This window comes from Mastigoproctus giganteus, chromosome 5 (assembly GCF_048544385.1).
Source record: "Mastigoproctus giganteus isolate SK-2022 chromosome 5, ASM4854438v1, whole genome shotgun sequence".
Lineage (NCBI taxonomy): Eukaryota > Metazoa > Arthropoda > Arachnida > Uropygi > Thelyphonidae > Mastigoproctus > Mastigoproctus giganteus.
In genome coordinates, this window is record NC_143579.1 from 204,285,374 (window position 1) to 204,306,521 (window position 21,148).

General features: G+C 40.0%; 1 protein-coding gene across 2 annotated transcripts in view; it reads right to left on the reverse strand.

Moving 5' to 3' along the window:
- Positions 1–21,148, reverse strand: part of LOC150086021 (N-acetylglucosamine transporter UNC93A-like) — a 189,182-nt gene that overhangs the window by 86,593 nt on the left and 81,441 nt on the right. The window contains exon 1 of one of the 2 annotated variants that reach the window (XM_090374337.1): positions 19,521–19,706. The exons of the other annotated variant lie outside the window; for it this stretch is intronic. The gene's annotated coding sequence lies outside the window, so the exon portion shown is untranslated. Of the gene's footprint in view, positions 1–19,520; positions 19,707–21,148 lie in introns of those variants that run through there. 2 annotated transcript variants of the gene reach the window in all.

The following is a 21,148-nucleotide window of genomic DNA, read 5'->3' on the forward strand; positions in this document are numbered from 1 at the left end:
TATTTCATTACTGCACGACTCTCTTCTTCCGAGAAATTATTCATTGGACATGTATCGGTGAATACGACTTTTCAAAAAAATATATATACTGTATATGCAAGATATTACTCTAAAAATTATGTTACATGGATATTAAAACCCCGGCCCAACCAACAGGTCAGTGGAGTTTACAATAAATCAATCAATCAATGCAAATGTTAATCGTATTTAGTAGTCACGGGCTTGAATCCCGGTCCACTCAAAGAGCGTGTGCTACTGCACTCGCGCTCATAACCACTCGGCTACATCAGGCTTTAACTTAGTAATTTAAAAACATCGTGTTTATTTCATATAATAAAATATATAGTATCCCAAAAATTTATAACTCTCAGTAAATATGTTCGATTTGTATTCTTGAAAAAGACCTAAGGTTTGGGCGGAGTTGGAGATCCAAAATCGTGGATCGCGTTTGATCTGCACGAGTTTATTTGTATGCGTGTGCCGTATTTGTTTCCGCAAGTGATATGCTCTTCGTATGACGGATCGACAGTCAGTAAGAGGAACTTGAAACGTATCAAGTCAGTATCCTTTAGGTATTTGACAGCCTTATCAGCATATTCATTCCACAGGAACCCAGAATGTGCTGATTTTCTTGAGTTTGTCATAACAGATATGATTCAGGATGAGACGCTTATTAGAGGATTCGTATTTTAATTAATGCATCAAAAATATTCAGGAAAATTAGGATCCAGGATTTCATTCGCTAATTTCAATGCATTTGGGATTGCCTTCCATAAAAAACAATAACATTCTTTCTGTCTATGTCAACAAACTCTTGCTTTCCAATCCATTCCTTGTGTCAGGTCAGCTGACTAATAGTTCTAATGACTTTTCATAAAAAAATTTTAAAAAATCGTAATGATGGTTGCAGACCATTAACAAATATAGGTATAACAGATCGCTGTTCTAAAACTTCTTTCCCTTTCTCTCAGTTTATCAATTCTTCTCCCTTTCTATCAATCCCTCCCTCCCCTTCCTTATTTTCTTTTTATTTTGCTCCCCCCCCCCGAAGAAAAGAATGTGTATGCATTGTGTTGTGATAATTAAAGCAGAGTGGGCACACAATAAACTGTACCTGCAGACCCGTGGGTATCATAAAACAGGTAATGAGATATTTATCGATTTTCTTTGACATCCACACACACTCAGCTTTGCAACGTGACATAAACATCGCGAACCCCACATGGGTAGAATTTAACACCCCACTATAAAACTTTCTTGCAAAAATTTCTCTGTAGCAACATTGCAGAAGAGAGCAGTTGTACTGTAAAATAAAGTCGTTGGGAATTTTTATACCGCGGGTCGATGGCAGAGAGTGGACAATACCATTAATACAGGCACAGAAATGCAAGTTCTCGTACTAAATAAAGTACTACTTGACTGGTTTCCCCAGCAACGGAATGATACAACACCAATTCTCGGTCAAGCGAACACACCGAAAACGTTGCTTTAAAAAGACGAGGAAATAGCGTGCAACGTAGTTCATATCTCAGCAGCGATCGCTCACGAACGTGCACCAAAGAGTTTTCTACTCATTCTGCCAGCTGGTGGAAGAAAAAGTCATTTTTCTTATCCTACTGGCCCTGCTGGAAAGGAAACTAATTTCCTATTACAGTCACTCCTGCACGTGACCAATTTACACCCGGGACTTCACGCGAATTTAACCGATCTATGATTAGTTTAAATGCCATTTAATATTTCTGTCACAAAGTTCAATTTTTATTAAGCGTCCCTGCCTTAACTTGTGCCATGAGTTGCAACTTCGTCCAATTATGGAACCACCCCACTTCCCTGTGTCGATTTCAGTATAAGTATTCAACGTACTTCCTCTTCTTGCTCCCAGAGGGCCCTACTGTGGCGCGATCTTGTGCAACTGCGTATGTACTTGAATCAATTAAAATTTATAATTAGAATACGTCTACTGATGAAACCAAAACACGTATAATACGAAACCCGCATGCAAAATGAAAGCGCGCATTGGTTAATCCTGTCACGTTATTGACATATAATAACGTGACAGGGTTGACTAATTTTATTAGTATGAGACGCGCACTATGTTCTATTATTAGCCTGTTTAGCACATAAAGCCAGACATTACACTGTCCTACCAAAAGTCATGGACACCCCTTTTCACTCAGGAAACTGCGAATACGAAATGTGTAAATAATTTGGTTCATAAAGGTGATGGACGTGACATCATAAACCACACTATAAAAAAAAACAAAACAAAAAAAAAACAAAAAAAAAAAAACACAATTTCTTTCAGAAAACATTTCTCTATATCCAAATTTCAGAAGAAAGCAGTAATATTGTAAAATAAAATGCTTGGAAATTTTTATATCGCCGTTCGATGGTAGAGAGTAGACAGCGCCAATTAATACTGATGCAGAAATGCAAGTTCTTTTACTGAATAGTAGAATTAAAAATATTCTTTATGAAAAAGAAGTCCATAATTAATTTCTAACTCAAAGTGATGCACAGACGAAAACAGCTAACAGTGTGTGTGTGTTAAAAGCCAGGGAAACTGAAACTATAAGGCGTCATCATATCGTGTCTGAAATAGTGTGTATTCTTCCAAAAAAAAAAAAAAAAATCGTCCGGAAATAAAACCATGCAACCTATGCACGAGACCGACTAACTCGGCAACTTTTCAGAAAAAAAAAAAAAAAAAAAAAAATACGATAAAAGTTCCTCCTGCCAAGACAGAATTCGAACCTGGGGTTTTTCCAAACGATGTCAGAAGGACTGTGATTGTAGCCACGGTGCTAACCGCCTAGGCCAATTTTCAGAAGGGAATTGTTAGTTGGATGCCATGTGAGGAAAATGTCTGAGTGTTATTTATTTCGGGAATTAAACATTCCCAAGTACACAGTTGACAACGTGCTGAAGAAAGAGTAGTCCAGAAGTGCCATGGTTCGAGTGCAGGAGATCTGACCACTGTGCATGGAACAATAGACATCCTACTTTGATGTTCTTACATTTTCGTGTGACCTACATTGGAACAATTTTATGGAAGAAAACCATATGCCTCAGCATAATTCTTCATAAGGATTATAATTCAACATAATTCTTCATGTTACAAAGCAAGAACAGTGAACGTGTGAATTAAAGAGAGCAACATCGGAACGTTCCCATACGAACTCAATCAAACCAAATGTAGAACTAAAACGAAGAATTAAACCAAGATGTGTTTCTTCTTTAGTGGAGCTGACGAATGTTTTAAAAGAATAGTGGAACACAATACCTGCATCTTTCTAACTAATATTAGTAGAAAGTCTTCACAAGTTAGGGTAGCTAAGAATAGAAACAGGTGCAGGTATACTTGGGTGTACACCAATGCTAGGAGTTTAGTAAACAAATTTGATGAATTTGAGGTATTGCTCAAAACATCGAAGGCAGATATTGTTGGGATATCAGAGACGTGTTGTCACACAGATATAAGGGATGCAGAACTGCAATTTGGGGAGTACAACGTCTACAGAAAGTATAGACAGGATAGGAAGGGGGGAGGGGTTATGCTATTAGTTAAGAAACACATAAAAACCAAGGAAGTGAAGCCAGTCGACATCGCTGGACAGTGCAGTGTGGAGTCAGTTTGGTGTGACATAAACATTGGGAGATCAAAATTGAGAGTAGGAGTGTGCTATAGGCCTAATGACTCTGATGAGTATAATAATGAACTGTACAGGGAAATAGAGTGGGCCAGTAAATCAGAGTGTCTTATAATGGGAGATTTTAATTTCCCAGATATTGACTGGAATTTGGGGGCTGGTTACTCACACACTAGCAGGGCTTTTGTGGATTTATTGGATGATTGTTTTCTACATCAGCATGTTCGGGAGGCAACTAGAGGGAGAAATACTCTTGATTTGATTATCAGCAGTGATTCTTCATGCATTAAGAATCTGCAGATAAATGAACCACTAGGTGGCAGTGATCACAGTGTGCTGAAGTGGGATTTACTCAAAGAGGTAACTACCATTAGGGGTAAAGGGAAGGGTTATTGCTTCCGTAAAGGCGACTACGATGGACTGAGACAGTATTTAAATTCTATACAGTGGGACCAACTGATAATGTTACCAACAGCAAATTCAAAATGGGAAGCATTCAAAGAACTTATCTTGGAAGCTACTAGGCTTTACATACCAACTAAGAAATATTGTTCAAGGTTTAGGCCAAAATGGATGTCAGATGAACTAATGAGGCATATGGCAGAGAAGAAAAATGCATGGGATACATACAAATTAACACATGACACAGAAGCCTATGATAGATACAAGTTGATATGCAACCAAGTTACAAAGGAGGTTAGGCAGGCGAAGGCAGATTACGAGAAATCCTTGGCAAGGGATGCAAAGAAAAACAGCAAAGAGTTCTTTACTTATGTAAACTCTAGAAGGAAGGGGATGAATCAGATTGGTCCACTTGATATTGATGGGTCAACTGTTGATGATCCTGCTCAGGTAGCTAACAAACTAAATATTTTGCATCGACATTCACACATGAGGAGTTATTCAGCGAGGGGAATGCCAGAAGTGTATTCAACTCTAGCAGTAAGCTACAGAATCTTGAAATAACTGGGAGTAAAGTGGAGGAGAAACTGTTGAAGATAAACACAAGAAAGGCACCCGGGGTGGATGGGATCTATCCAGTTATATTAAAGGAGGCAGCAAAGGAAGTAAGCAAACCCTTAGCCATAATTATGAGAGCTTCCTTGGACTCAGGGGAGGTACCCATAGACTGGAAATGTGCAAATGTGACCCCAATTCACAAAGGAGGATCAAAGGCTGACACAAGTAATTATAGACCTGTGAGGTTAACTTCTGTTCCAGGAAAATTAATGGAGGCACTGGTTAAAGAAGCACTGCAGGATCATTTAGACAAGACTTCAGTTATAGCTCAGACACAGCATGGTTTTGTTAAGGGGAAGTCTTGCCTGACCAACTTGATTGGATACTATGATGCAGTCACAAAAGAACTGGATGCAGGGAATAACTTTGATATTATATACTTGGATCTTAGAAAGGCTTTTGATACTGTTGCACATGGAAGACTGCTACACAAATTGGAGCAGTGTGACACTGGGGGCAAATTGCTGCTATGGATAAAGGGGTGGTTGAGGGGGAGAAGACAGAGAGTGGTAATCAATGGACACTGCTCATCGTGGACTGATGTTATTAGTGGAGTCCCTCAGGGCTCAGTGTTGGGTCCATTATTGTTTTCTGTATTTATAAATGATATTGATGATGGTATATCAAGCTTAATGTCCAAGTTTGCAGATGATACAAAGGTTGGCAGGGTTGTCAAGGACACTACTGACACTATGCTGCTGCAACAGGATCTGGAAAGGTTGAGCAGATGGGCTGAGAGGTGGCAAATGAAGTTTAACATTGACAAATGTAAAGTACTACACATGGGAAACAGCAACTCCAGAGCAACGTATCAACTCTGTGGTACTACACTGACAGTGGTAGAGAATGAAAGGGACTTGGGGGTGGTTGTGCAGGCAGATATGAAGTTCTCTGAGCAGTGCAGATGGGCTGCAAGAGTAGCTCATGGAGTATTGTCAATGATATACAGGAATTTTTCCAGCAGGGATAAGGAGGTGATTATTCCATTGTATAAGGCGATGGTGAGGCCACACCTAGAGTACTGTATACAGGTCTGGAGGCCTCATTTCAAGAAGGAAGAGCTGCTGGAACGAGTACAGAGAAGGGCAACAAGATTAGTGAATGGAACAAAGGGGTGCTCTTACGAAGAAAGGCTTAAGTTTTGCAAATTACAGTGTCTGGAGACTAGGCACCAGCGAGGTGATCTGATAGAGGTGTATAAAGCCTTGAATGGTTTAAGCATGCTCAATGCTGATGGGATTTTTCCTCTAGCTCAGAAAAATCACCTGAGAGGGCATAAATTCAAATTGAGGAAAGACAGATGTAGGATAGACGTGCGGAAATTTGCCTTTAGCCAGCGGGTGGTTGGTTGGTGGAACAGACTTCCATCCCTTGTGGTGGAGGTTGACAGCCTAAATAAGTTTAAGGCTCAGCTGGACAGGTATTTTGAACGAACAGAGGGGTGAAGTGGGTTTTTTTTTTTTTTTTTTTTTTGGCTGATGCTGCATAAGCTTGCTTTCTTGCATCAAATGCCTCTACTAATGCTAATGCTAAAGCCATTGCAGCAATTAATATGGCCAAAGGTAAGCAAAAAACACGCTGTTCTGTTGTTTTTGTTAAAAAAATACAGTTGACTGTCGAAATAATGTCACCCCAAAAAACGGAACATTCGAGCTCGGATGTTTGCATACAGCGCAGCGCCTCCGTAGCCAGGTGGGCAGGAGCAGCAGTGCGTAGCACACGCTTCTTTATTAGATCGGGGTTCGAGCCCGTGACCACCAAATACGGACGATTCGGAAAGGTCAGGGAATGAGCACTGCATATCCCCGGAGCAATATGGCCTTAGTTGCTAATGTTCCTAAAAACTAAATAACAACAGCATACAGCGCAGACGTTTTTCAGTGCCGAAAAAAAGAAAACAAGTCACGTGATTACTGTATTTGTTTATGTTCTATTTTGAAAGTGAATTCTGTCTTGATATCACGGATTATACCGCTGTTTTACATTTATTTTAAATTAAAAAACCCTCACTATGCCTCATACAGAGAAGAAAAGAACTACATTAAAGCTTAGTGACAATCTTGATAATCCAAACCATTACATTACGGTCACCCAGAAAATTAATTCATATACCCATGTGTATTGTGCCTGTAAATTGCGTGCGTTCTCTGGTCTATTTGCCTGTTTTTTTGGACGAAAAATCCGAGTTTCTGGGGGGTAAAAAAAAAAACCTTGCTATCCACTCCTGAGACCCCACTAACTCAGCCACGGGGTGAAAACAGCTCATTAAAGTTCCTCGCATCATTGACGGGATTCTAACCCGCGCCTTTTCCACCCGGTGTGGGGAGGACAGTGACTACACTACTGTGTTACCCGCGCAGACTAAACTTGATATAATAAAGAAAACAGAAGGGGGCGTCAGCAGGAGTGTATTAATGGTAGGATATAACATTGAATCGTTAACGTGCTTATGTTTTTTATGTGCAGTTAATAAAATTTCATTATTAATCTCTATTTCTTATTTAGCCTCATTATCTCTGCATTAAATATATGAAAGGTGCCGTTATTCTGAAAGTCTACTGTACGTTTTGTTCATAATTTTTAGTATGGCAGTATAATTCCATGTGCTCTCTGCTCTCCTAACCAGCTTTACGAATTCACACTCCCAGAATAACTCTGCTTAATTGTTTCCAAAAAAAATTACTTTTTCTGGAATTTTATGTCACAGACTCTGCTGGCCAAATGAATGACAATGCAGTAGGCTTCCCAGCCAAATCTTCACCCTTTACATTTTTTTTTTTTTTTTTTTTTTTAAGATCGTTAGAAAATAATTGTAAGAAATTAGAAAGAAATTTTCGATATTTAAATATTTCGATTTTAACCGTCGGCATCCGGATAACAGAATCGCTGACTACACTCCGAAGAAAAAACGAAACAAAACCCCTGATAACATTAAAAGACCACAGGACCGATGAAGAAGTGGTCACTGTAGTTTCCCCTAAGTTTTCCTGCATTTTCCTTCTGGGTGTCTGCATTCATCCGTAGAATTGTTTCATGGGGGGGGGGGGGAAGCGTTTCCTAAAAATCGTTCAATGGTAGAAAAGAGCTTTATTATTTTCTAATCAGTAACACAATCCACAAAATCGAGTCAGTCGAGCCACTGGACAACAAATTGTAAGCGTTTCGTTTTTCCCTTCCCGAAATGTAGCATTTTACTGTACATCTCTTGGATTTTGATTAACTGAATCAAAATTAAGATATTCAGATAATGCCTGCCACCTACAGATTTAGATATTTTAATAAGTATTACAATTATTATAATACTTGCGCCTTATTAGTGTATGTTGATGGGCTGCACACTGGAAATATTAAAAATATATACACTGAGTGGACAGAAATCAGGGGATACCTACCTAGTAACGGGTAGGCCACTTTTCGCCCTGATAAGGGCAGTCACACAACGAAGCATTGAGTTCACTAGTTCACGAAAGCATTCCGCAGGTATTTCCATCCATGCTTAGTGCACCGCTGTCCATAATTCCGTCACATTCCTGGGTGGAGGATTCACAGCTCGAACGTACTTTTCCACAGCATCCCAAAGATGCTCCACAGAGTTCATGTCCGGTGGAATGGGAAAGCCATTCCATGGTGATAAAATCTGCGGAATGCTCTTCGAACCATGCTCTAGTTAGAGCATGGTTCCGTATAGCTGCATTGTCCTGCTGGAAGAGTTCATTGCCCTGTGGGTGCACAATGACCATGAAGGGATGCAGATGGTCTAAAAGGATGGACACGTAACCTGGACCGTTCAGAGATGCGTCTAGACGTACCAGAGGTCCCAACGTGTGCCAGTTGAACATGCCCCAGACCATTACCGACCATCCACCTGCCTGAACAGTTCCTTGTTGACATGACGGGTGCATAGCTTTGTGCGGTTTCCGCACGAAGGAGATCCGTCTCCAATCATCCAAGGTCCAGTGCCGATGTTGTTTCGCCCAGCTGAGGCGTAGAGTCCTGTGCCGCGGTGTTAGCAATGGGGCTCTGGTGGGTCGGCGGCTTCCATAACCTATTGCGGCTAATGATAGTGTTGATGGAGACATTTCTGGCACCTCCCTCGTTGAAGTCGGCGGCGATTTGTGCTACTGTCGCTCTCCTGTGGGCTGAAACCATGCGAGACAAACGTCGACGGACACGTTCAGCCACCACCTTTCTTCGCCCACAGCGCTGTCCACGATGAGATGTTATTCCGGAAATGGCGTATTCCCGATACACTCTTGATTCTGTCGAACGGGGATAGTGCAATTTCTGTACCACCTCCGCGATAAAGTGACCCATGCATTGGCCACCCACTATAACTCCTCTTTCAAAGTCTGTTAACTCACGACGTTTATCCATACTCAGATTGAATTATCGTCTACGTGAATGCAGTGTAACTATATACACCTGCGAAGCGGTGGGTTCGTCCGCTAGCGAGAGGGATGACACCATCGCGTTGTCCAGGAACCAGGTATCCCATGAACTGTATCCTTTCAATGTCTACTGTCCACCATATTTCTATCGAAAAAATTGTCATTGTTCGGTATAATTAACTATAGTACTATGAGGTGTCCTTTAGTAGTAGTAGAGGTTATGTGATGAAAGAAAGCTATCTTATGTAGCATCAGCCAAAAAAAAAAAAAAAAAAAAAAAAAAAAACCCACATTTCACACATCCATTCCCTCTGAAAGTTTGTCTAGTTCCTCCTTGAATTTATTTAAGCTATCAACGTCCACAACGACAGATGGAAGTTTGTTCCAGCAAGCAACTACCCGCTAGCTAAATGCAAATTTCCGCACATCTAATCTTTCTATCAGCTATCTTTCCTCAGTTTCAATTTATACCCCTCAGGTTCGTAAGATGAGCAAGTGGAAGAATCAATCAGAATTGAACCGGATCAACCTATTCAAGGCCTTACACACACCTTAATCAGATCACCTCGCAGGTGCCTAGTCTCCAGACGCTGCAATTTGCCTTTCTTGGAAGAGGATCCCTTCGTTCCCCTCACCAATCTTGCCCTTCTCTGTACTCTCTCAAGCAAATTTACATCCTTCCTGAAATGAGACTTACGGACCTGTACGCAGTACTCAGGCCAAGTACTCACATGCCTGACTATTGCCTTATACAAAGGGATAATCACCTCCTATTCCCTACTAGCAGAATTCCTATATATCATTGACAATGACCTGATACTCTGGCTATCTGTCTGCACTGCTCAGAAAACTTCATATCTGATTGCACAATTACTCCCAAGTCACTTTCTACCACCCTAAGTGTAGTACCACACAGTTAATACGTTTCTCTGGGGTTACTTCTACCCATCTGCATTACTTTGCATTTCTCAGCCCATCTGCCCAACTTTTCTAAATCCTGTTGCAGTAGCACACTGCCATTAACAACCCTGCCAACCTTTGTATCATCTGCAAACGTGGACATTAAGCCTAATATACCTTCATCAGTATCATTGATGAAAGTATATCAGGTATTATGCTTTCTTATAAGTTTCTGTACGAATTAATTTCAAAATTTTATTACTTTTTTAAAATTTACAAGTTCACGCCTAAATCAAGTCACATAAAAAGCAGACGCTGTCCTGGTTTCTAAGCATAACTTAACAGCGCCCTCATGCGTGAAAAAATAATAAACTAAGCGTTTGCATACAGAATCCCACGTATAAATAACAAATAAGGAATTTCGTGTAAAAATATCAATTTAATACTCATATATATCAAAAGTCTGGTTCCAGCACAATCCATTACGTTCTAATGCCGGAATAATAAATGAATTTTTCAAAGCCAGCATGTTTAAAAATTGATGCGCTGCTTATACAAAAAAAAAAGTAACGTTGTAGGAAGTACCAAATAATGAAACTTCTCATGAAATGAATGGAATTTTCTGGGAATACTTTTAATTTTAAAAATATCAACACTAATACTTTAAAATAATTTTTATATAAATATTATAAAGAAAACAATGCGGACGTGTAGAAAGATTGTAAACAACGCAACTGATATGAGATCTTGTACAGTACTTCAGGTACAAGCATATTTTCAATCTTTAAATGTTAGAAAATAGTTTCCCGCATTCCCATCTGACGCTAAAACCCTTTGAAACATCACAAGCAGCCATTCTAAAGCGTGATTGCGTCGTTCTATTGGAAATGATGTTTGCTGGGTGCTTTCACGCGACAAATACTTTCGAGAAATAAAAGCAATCCTCTTTAATCTACGAACGATAGAGGGCTCACAGCCATCTGCTTAGCTACGCAGTTTGCTGTGAAAGGTGATGATTTCGCGGCAGAAACAGGATGTTTGAAAAATAAAAATATATTAGCGTTTATTGTGTAAAGGTGGCAACGACAAGGAAGAAGGGAGATTGTTCAATCAGATAATGTAGCTGGACGGGCTCCATAATGGACTTGCAATGCGGTTCTCGCGTTGTAATTTTCCTAAATAAAGTTGTCAGTGATCAAAGTCGCAGCGCGTAAAAGTTACTGGGAGGATAAACACACTGGGGAGCAGACCAACCTCTTTCATCACGGTGAATCTTCAATTAACAAAAAAAAAAAAAAAAACACACTTAACTACTGTCCTAAATGTTTTACGACACAAGATAAAGCCAGAGTTCAGTTTAGACTTAAACGATGGAAGATAGACTTCTGTATCATGACTTGTTATTTTTGCACTGGGAAACTAAAGCGATGGTCAGTATTGTGCCTGTGAATTTCAAGTATTGTGTAGTCGGTTTGCCTGCTTTTCTAGGTAAAAACAGGCGAACAGACTCTGCGCCTGGCAAAGAAGTGTATGACATACAAGAATACTCAAACTTCAGAACCATGCTGTCCGATACTGCCAGCCGGGAACACATTACCTAGTCGAGGTTTGCAAAATACTCCACAAACGCAGAATGTTTCTGAGATGATATAAGATATAGGACGGGAATCCAAGAAATTTGCAGTTTAAGTCTTTCTGAAAATTTGATTTTCGATTAATGCCACTGGTCCACGTCTATTTGTTGCAAGACAGTTTGATGTATCACACAAGGATAAAAAAATAACAAAATCAATGAAGTAAAAGGTTTCGGAAACTAGAATTTTGGTGGCTTAAAAAGGAGTAGTGCAGAAATTTATGAAAACAAAATATTTTGTGTAGAAGGATTTACGCCGATCCTTCTCATAGGCAAGTTCGAAAGTGAGTACGTGCCTATTTCAGCATGACATCCATATTGTAACATCTTCAAATCCAGATAAGACTATTTTTTAAAATAACTAGTCAGTTGAATCCTATACATTTCCAGGAGCATGAACTAGTTGGAGAAGCATATCACCTACCCTTCACCCATTCACAATAATTAGCCTGCTATTAACTTCTTTCAATAGTTTCGCGAGTTGCAAAATCGAACGTCAGAAAATGTACATAAGCCAGCCGGCATACATTAATGATCTCCACTTTTGGTTCTCCGAACAACTTCCCCACCCCAGTGTTTATTTCCTAAAAAATGCAACTTACAGAAGTGAAAGTAAAGGGTGAACAGGGTTCTCTTGTATCCCAATTTTTGACCTTCCCGTGGCACTTTTTTAGTAGGATCTAAAAAAAAAAAAAAAAAAAAAAAATTGTGTATTAAAAAACGAGGTGGATAGGACAGTACGCTCCATCAAAAATATCAAGAACGGTATAGTGATACTAAATTCACCAATTACAGCAAGGCACGTTACAAGTTTTCCTTTTCTATCTTTCTTTGCCATACACCGAATTCTCCCACAGAATTCACTGAATCGTCGTCGTAGCCACCAATTGTCTTTCAACAAATTGTCACACCGAACTGTCGTGATCCCGAATTCTAATCGATTATTCTTTTAATTTTCAGTCCGATGGCCAAGTTATCTATAAACGATCCAGAGAGTGGATTAATATTGTAGTTTAAGGTTACACTAGAGAACTGTACGGTAAGGATTGAACCGATTCTTTTATTCAAAGATATTTCTTACTAGCTTAAACTGTTCGGTGAATGGGCATACATAAAATAGTTTGTCTGGATTCGTTCAGTATTTCCAACCATCTTTCTTTAAAAATAATAATAATAAATAAAAGATATATATAATTACTGAATATTAACATCACCTCTGATGGATCTGGTTTCCAAATCATTAACAAGTTGCTTCTTCTGCAATGTTTGCATATCACCTCCTAACAGGTAACTGGCTGCAAATTTTGATTGCTGCTCTGCAGGATAATTCTGCTGACCAGCTGTGGGTTTAACAAGTTTGCAGCCATTTTTACGTCAATATCTTGAAAATAAAAACAGCTACACCTAAATCATTGAGGACCAAGACTTGTCCATTATCCATAAGCACAGTGTATTTTCATTTCCGGTGGGTCGAGGTTTTCGCTGGGCCGTCCCCTCACATATCCAGAGGAAACAACGAAGGAAAATCGCAAAACCCAAGAGGCAAAGACAGTACCGCAGACACGAAGAAACAAGAGATCGAGAAGATCACATAAGTGGGATAGCCCCAACTACTTGGCTGAAGACTAGTGGCCACGCAGCACACGTCGACAAACAACCCACTCGCAAAAGCCTATTCATTTCGCGATTGGCTCCACACACAATCTCTGAGCCAATTAAAAATGACATAAGAGATAATTTGAACATATCTGTTGATTATACTAACTACCCACAAAATGGCCTTCCTATTCATCTTTCAGATTAGACTGCAACAGTACCCAATACAAAATCCTGTCAGCTATCCACTTAGCCTCGAGGGTTCCTTATCAGGCCCTACTTTCAATCCCCCCCCATCCACCAGACTTCAGATCCACAGCCAATCCCGCCACGGTCACATTCAGGGTCCAGTCAACCCCACTAGCTGACTCAATACTGAAATCATGGATGGAAGCCAATTCACAACAATTCCAGTTAGGGTATCTCGAAGAAACGTCACCAGAACAGAGGCGGAAAAGTTTATAGGGTTATTAGTTTTAAGTTTAGGAATAATAATGGGGATTGTAATCTGTGTATAGAAATAGACCGCAGAGGGTACTAAGGAAGATTCCCAGACATAATAGCATCTCTATATTCTATCAGAATGCCCGTAGCATCCGTAACAAGCTTGAAACTGTAGAAGAGCTTTTACTTACACGATTTTGATGTGCTCTGCATAACAGAAACCTGGCTTGACCGAAATGAGGATTTTCCGTATGCAGTGTCAGCTGGCTATAACGTGATTCTCTGCTCCCGACTGGACAAAAGGGGAGGTGGAGTCGGACTCTTCTATAAAACACCACACTTTCTTGTTACTAAGAATTACAAAAGCCAGTCCACTAAGTTCGAAGGGCTAATTGTGTCATGCCAATTTAAATCTGTTCGCATTGATATTGCAGTTGTATATATACTTTCCCAGGACCCGATGCTGAAACTATAGATGAGATAACTAATTGGCTCATTCATAATCTTCGTCACTCGGCAAGCCATGTTATCTGTGGAGACTTCAACTTTTCCCCTCAACTTGTTCATCTTCAGTCCAGAATGCTAAATAACTTTCATCCATTAGGAAGCCATCTAATTAATAATCTCCCGACCAGGGGTGACCACCATCTTGATCTTGTACTGCCATCAAGCAACTGCGAACTTGATTCTACAACAGAAATAGCTTTTCAATCTGATCACATACCAATTTTAATTATTTTATATTTTCCTACTCCAAACTACAACGTCTCGACTCGGGTCCACACCAAGGTAATAACGAGCCCAAAATTACTCAACATTAGTAAACCTTACAATAAAGATCTTATTTATTAAATTAGAATTATGCAATGAGTTTGTGAGCTACCAAAAATGGCGGGGTCGATAATCCATGTTTCCAGGGATTATGGACGCCGCCATTTTGCATTTAACTTTTTATTAAACTTTTTTTAATCTTTTAATGTAAACATCTTTGGCAGCACCTACTAAATTTCGGACGGTTGTAAAATCAATTTGTCACCATTTTTCTAAGCTAAAATTACGTCATTTCCGTTTCATAACAAAAACGGAGTCGGGAGTAGATCGCGCAAAGGATCATGGGAGATGATCTTGCAGATCACCTACTAAATTTCGGACGGTAGTAAAATCAATGTCACGATTTTGCTACTCGATATTAACGTCATTTCCGTTTCATAAAGAAAAACGGAGTCGGGAGAGAAGGTCGCGCAAAGAATCATGTGAGGTGACCCTGCATATACTCAGAGCTGCCATAAACCAGCTGGTGGCGGATAAAGGTTTACGATTCGGGGCCTACCACTTAGGTGGCTTTGTGCTAACCAGTACCACCGTGGCAGAAACCTTTTGGTAACCAGAGAAATGGATATCTTGCAAAATTTAAAGCAAAGGATCATGGGAGGTGATCTTGGATGTGCCCAAAGCTGGCACAAACCAGCTGGTTGCGGAAAAATGATTGGGGGGCATACCATAAACTTAGGTGGCTTTGGGCTAGCCATTGCCACCCGTGGCAGAAACCTTTTGGTAACCAGAAAAATGGATATCTTGGGGGCAGTGATCTTAGATGTGATCACAGCTGGCATAAACCAGATCTGAACACTTCCAAGATCATTACATTACATGCGGTTCTTTTTTTTTTTTTTTAGGAGCATTAGCAACTAAGGCCATATTGCTCCGGGAATATGCGGTGGTCATTCCCTGACCTTTCCGCATGCTCCATATTTGGTGGTGACGGGCTCGAACCCCCGGTCTAATCAAGAAGCTTGTGCTACGCACTGCTGCTCCTTCCCACCTGGCTACGGAGGCGCCTCATGCGGTTCAGCCTTACCAGTTGAAACGCATGTAACGTAGACGTTACAGTACCCGTCTTTATTACTGAAACGGTTGTATATTTTCATCAAGAGGCGAATCAAACTTTTTTCTGCAACCAGCTGGGCCAGTCAAGAATATTTGAATCGGTTCGCGACTGGGAGATAACAGACTCCAAATTATATGTGTGAGTAGAATCTTTTTCTTTTCATTGGCCATTCTCATTAAGTTGCAGAAGTCCTCGTTGGTCATCAGGTTTTTGCGTTTCTTTGCAATTGCGCTGAGTCAGTTGAGCGTGGCGAACTTTAGATCCTCATTCATTTCACTGTTTGCACGATTGTAAAAATTTCGAAAGGGGTCTTCTCGCAGTCGCCTTACAAGGTTATGCAGGTCATTACCGCGTGCTTCGTCAGGGTCAACGACGTTGTTGTCTTGACACATCGTCTTAAATATTTCAATCGTTTTGCGAATGTATAAGTCCGATTCATACAATTTACGATCTAGTATGAACTCTTCATTGTCGTCGTAGATCTTGACATATTTTATCTCTGACAGTATCTATGTTTCCTCATTGCGAAATGGAATGTGCAACGTTACCATTCCGAGCTTGTACTCGTTAAGACCCTGAGCCAAGTCAGTTTCGATAGGCATACAATTCATTAAATAGCGAACACAGGTATTAGCAGTGCCAAATAATGCAAGAAAGCAAGCTTATACGACATCAGCCAAAAAAAAAAAAAAAAAACTTCTCATTTCACCTATTCATTCCCTCCAACAGTTTGTCTAGTTCTTCCTTGAATTTATTTAAGCTAATCAACATGTACAACAACAACAGATGAAAGTTTGTTTCAGCAATCAACTGGCTAAAAGCAAACTTCCACGTGTCTATTCTGCAACCATCCTTTCTCAATTTGCCCCCTCGTGCATGTGGTCTGAGCAAGAGGAAGAATCCCATCAACACTGAGCTTGCTCAATCTATTCAAAGCCTTAAACACCTTAATTAGAAGGTGCCTAGTCTCCAGACGATGCAATTTGCAGAACTGGAACCTTTCTTGATAAGAGGACCCCCTTTGTTCCCTTCACCAATCTTGTTGCTCTTCTCTGTACTCGTTCCACCAGCTCCACATACTTCCTAAAGTGTGGCCTCCAGACCTATATGCAGTACTCATATAGGTCTGGAGGATGTGGCCTAACTATTGCCTTGTAACAATGGGATAAAGAACTCCTTATCTCTGCTAGCAAAATCCCATGAGCTTTCCTGGCAGCCTGTCTGCACTGCTCAGAGAACTTCATATCATACTGCACAATTACCCCCAGCTCTTTTTCATTCTCCACTACCCTGAGTGCTCAACAATAACAACACTACCTTGAGTGTAATACCAGACAGTTGGTACGTTACTCGGGGGTTACTGCTACCCCAAGCTTTTGATACTGTTGCATATAAAAGATTGCTGTACAAATTGGAGAAGTGTGGCATTAAGAGCAAGTTGGTCAAACCTCCCTGTTAATTTAACTTCCCTTCCAGGGAAAAATGGAGTCACTGGTAAAAGAAGCAACGAAGGATCATCTAGATAAGGCCGCAATAATACCAATGACTCCATTATTTTCTCTGGAACAGAAGTTACACTAACAGAAAGATTTGATCAACTTGCCCTTAATGCCACATCCTTTAATGGTATCTTCCAATGTCCATTTGAAGATTTGCCAGATATATGATTCGCACGGACGACTTCCCGTCTTGGAAGGCGAGAGAAGGGTCGAAGTGGTGCCCCTAAATTTCGCCCTGACAACACAACGACCCAGGCGGCTTTCTCCTAGTTTATCTATCCTGTTCTGCACGGCCTTTTGTCATTACACCAAGTCTGTCCAAATATTTGCGAAAACCAGAAGAGACCATCTTACGTTGAAACTTCTAGACATGATTCGCAAGAAGCTGGAGGAAAGGTTTGGAAACAACTGATTCTCATAAAAAAGGGAGGTGTCTATAGGCTAGCTTTCAGACGCTTACACCAGTTGGGTCTTGCGGAGTTGGGGGTGTAAGCGCAGTACTGCGTTTATTCAACCTCAACTGAAGAAGAACACATCTATTCGATCCTTGTGTGAAGTTTCTCCTCACACACAATATGAAAATAACATTTATTCGTGTAGCAAAATATGACCAAACGGCTGCTTCTCGGCAGACATTTAAAATGTTCATTTACCTTAGAATAACATGGTCAAGAAACATTGATTATCCGGAGCATTTTCAGAAGAGTAGATGTTTACATTTAATCCCTTCTGATGCCTCGATTATCCTTTTTACCACAGATAATACAGTACTGTCTCCTCTTTCTAGCAATTCAACTGTACCACTGAATCCCCCCACCCCAACCTTCTCTTTTCCATATGTACGCCCAAGCACAGTTTGCATCCTACGCAAAGCTATATTTGAACTGGTAACAATCTACCTATATCCCGTAAGATGGTACCGACAGTCTAATTACTAAAGAATATTCATACAAGGTAAGTCCCTTGTAATTTCATTACCCCAAATAGATCGCCGATTATGTTCGCTTGACGTCATTGCCGCTAATACTAGTTCTCAGGTTACATAAAGCCTAGTCCATTGTCATTTGGATTTTCTGTAAAATGTGTTCACATAATCGATTAAAGATGTTCTTAGTAGGAAGAAGCGCCCTCTAGAAAAGTTCAATTTAGTACAGGTCAGACTGTTGTTTATAAAGCTGATTATAAAAACTTTATACATTTCAATATTGCAAAAAAAAAATAAATAAATAAATAATATATATATATATATATATATATAATCTTTATTGTACGTAAAGATACTATACAGTACAATATACCTATTATAGCATGCTGGCAGGGTTTTATACACTTTTTATATGATATCATATTGTAAGTCTCTTAAAGGAGAAGTTTTTTTTTTTCGTCTTTTATATTATTAAATTTTAATTCTGAATTCTTTGGCCTTTTGATGATAATTCCAAATGATCAGCCAATGCCATATTCATGGAATGACAGAAACAACATCTGTCTTTTCGTATTATAACCACTCTCTACCCTTGCAGGTGTGGATAACTCATTAAAAATGCGGATGTAAAGTTCTCCAGGAAATACAACCGATAATTCTTTCATATTCTTAATCCAGAAATGAATAGCCAGTTTAAATAGAAATAAACTCAAACCAGTCTTCCAAAGCAACAAATAGTGCATATTAGTATTAAAAGATTATCATGAATCCTTCATTCTGTTTGCCGACTTTAAAGGATACTGCCTCCTTAAGCCACGTGATCTGATATGCTTTGTAGTCAATTTACCCATACTACAGAACTTCCATGGACACTTCGGAAATGGATAATTTTGCTTACACCCAGTGAAACGTCCAGTTGTGGAGAAGTAAATTAAAAATTTAATTTACTTAATTTACTGGAGAAGTAAATTTTTAATTTACTTCTCCAGCAACTGGACATATTTTCGTATTCTCTTTAGAAAATGTTCATCACTTAGACCATGTGACCTGGGTAGTGAAGTTCTAGTAAAGAAAAATAACTCAATAAGCATGGAGCCATATTAGACACGCTGGGGAACCAGTTCTCGAGTGATAAAGACGTTTAGCTTCAACAAGACCAAATAAAAAAAGAAAAAAAAGCCTATGTAATCATCATTTCATATCAGTCTGCGCTTTACATTAGGTTTGTAAATGATTGACATAAGGGTATTTATCTAAGTGGTAAGAGCTGAGTAGACAGTATTTTAAGCAAAATCTCGGACACAAAATTCACTGACATTGTAAGAGTATTACTCTCTTCGAAACAGCTAAAGAGAATATATTATCCATATTACTGTTTTTATAGTGCATTCAGATTATGAATTTTAATATTTCATTTCAAAGGAGAAAGACTGGAAGGAAAAAAGTAAAAGTAAGAGACAAAAATGACTGGCAGATAACACACGAGATATAAGCTAAGAAGAAAGATGACAGAGCAATGATCTATCGTGGTCTAAAACGGGAGCAAGAGCTAAGGGAACATTGTGATGTCCACTCACCTAATGAAGGGTTCTCTTGGCTGTGGTCTTCGTCAGTTCATCGGTGTGATGTCCACCTTCCAGTGGGGTAGCCGTAATGGCGAATTCGCACGTGCACGCCAGCATGAAGGAGTAACAAATCGTGTCTGGTGTCATGACTGACTGACTAAGACCCCCCACACGTGAGCGCGCGCTATCATGGAGCCAGCCGTGAGTGCAGCACGAGTCACGAAGCGATCATTTCACCAAGCAACGTTACTCACATCTGCAGACAGTGGCGACCTCTATCACTGACACAGACTATAACCGGAAGATCAGGTAAATCGAGTGCGTTCACAGGTGTCAGCGATACCGCCAAATCGGACAGCGAGACCGAATAGAAGGCGGAAACACACAACCACCCCTATCTTTCTGTTCCCCTCCCCCCAAAAAACATCAGTCGGGTGTCACAGACACAATGCCAACCAGGATGTACAATAACTAGCGACAAGAAACGGAGAGTTGTCTTTCGTTGTCATGGTAGCTGTGCACGCCACTGTGGCTTGCCGGGAGTCAGACTTGACGGCGCCCCCTCCAACAGAGGTCGTCACTCAGGCGTCAGTAAGTAAACCGTAACAACCAAGCGGAAAGACACGGCAACCCTAGTTGAGTAGTAGAGAGCAAACTTAGACTGGCGGCATTCGAGTAAGTTGAGCTTAAAACCGAGATGCTAAGTAGGTGACGTCACTGTGACATCATGCAAAGACCAAGTCACATTGTCAGCTGGAAGCCTTTCGGTTTGACCGGACAGAACTTAGCTGCGTGGGTGGTTTTGGTATAAGCATGAGAATAAACTGTCGTCTTGTGTTAAGGCAAAATTCCGTTGCGTTGTGGGTTTTCCTAGCCTACAACCGAGCGGAAAGACGGCCAATTTTCAGAGTTGGGCCGTCTTTGAGTCAGTGAAGTTGTATTAATTTATGGAAGGCTCCTTTGCCTCCCTTCATGAATTAAGATGGATTGCGCTGTTTCTTGCATAGGATCCGAGATAAATTCTACATTCGATTGGTAAAATATAAAGCACTGAACACAGAGGAAAGAATTTTCCCATGCGACAGAGACCGATGCCATTACAATTTTACCCGTCTCGAACTGGATGTTGGCAAATGCATAATTTGTTGGATGCAATTACGGTTACCGTAAAATAGTCGAATCTTTCCGTGCTGGAGCTTCGTTTTATGAATTGTCTTCTGCAAGTCATCCATTTATTCCCTACAACGACTTGCGCTCGCGAATTCTTTACCTCGTAATTGGCAAAGAAACCGGAAAGGAGAAACGAAGTTAGAATTATCAATCAAACTTTCTTGGCTGTTATTTTAAATTGCATTTCTGGCTACGATAATTGATTGTAAGGAAATGTTTTAATGCACGAAGCAAAGAAGAAATTGTAGCCAATGTTTCAAGAAAATCTACATCACACGTTAATTTAAAATAAACACTCGCTTTCTCGTATGTCACAAGACTAAGAGAAGATTAATATACGAAAAATAACAACAGAGATAAAGAAAATTATTAAATTAATACTGGCTTATTTTAATTCTGCTGCAAGTACCGTTCTCCAGCTTCTAAGATCGCTGTCTTAAGAAAAACTGGTCGTTAAAGTAATCGGTTGT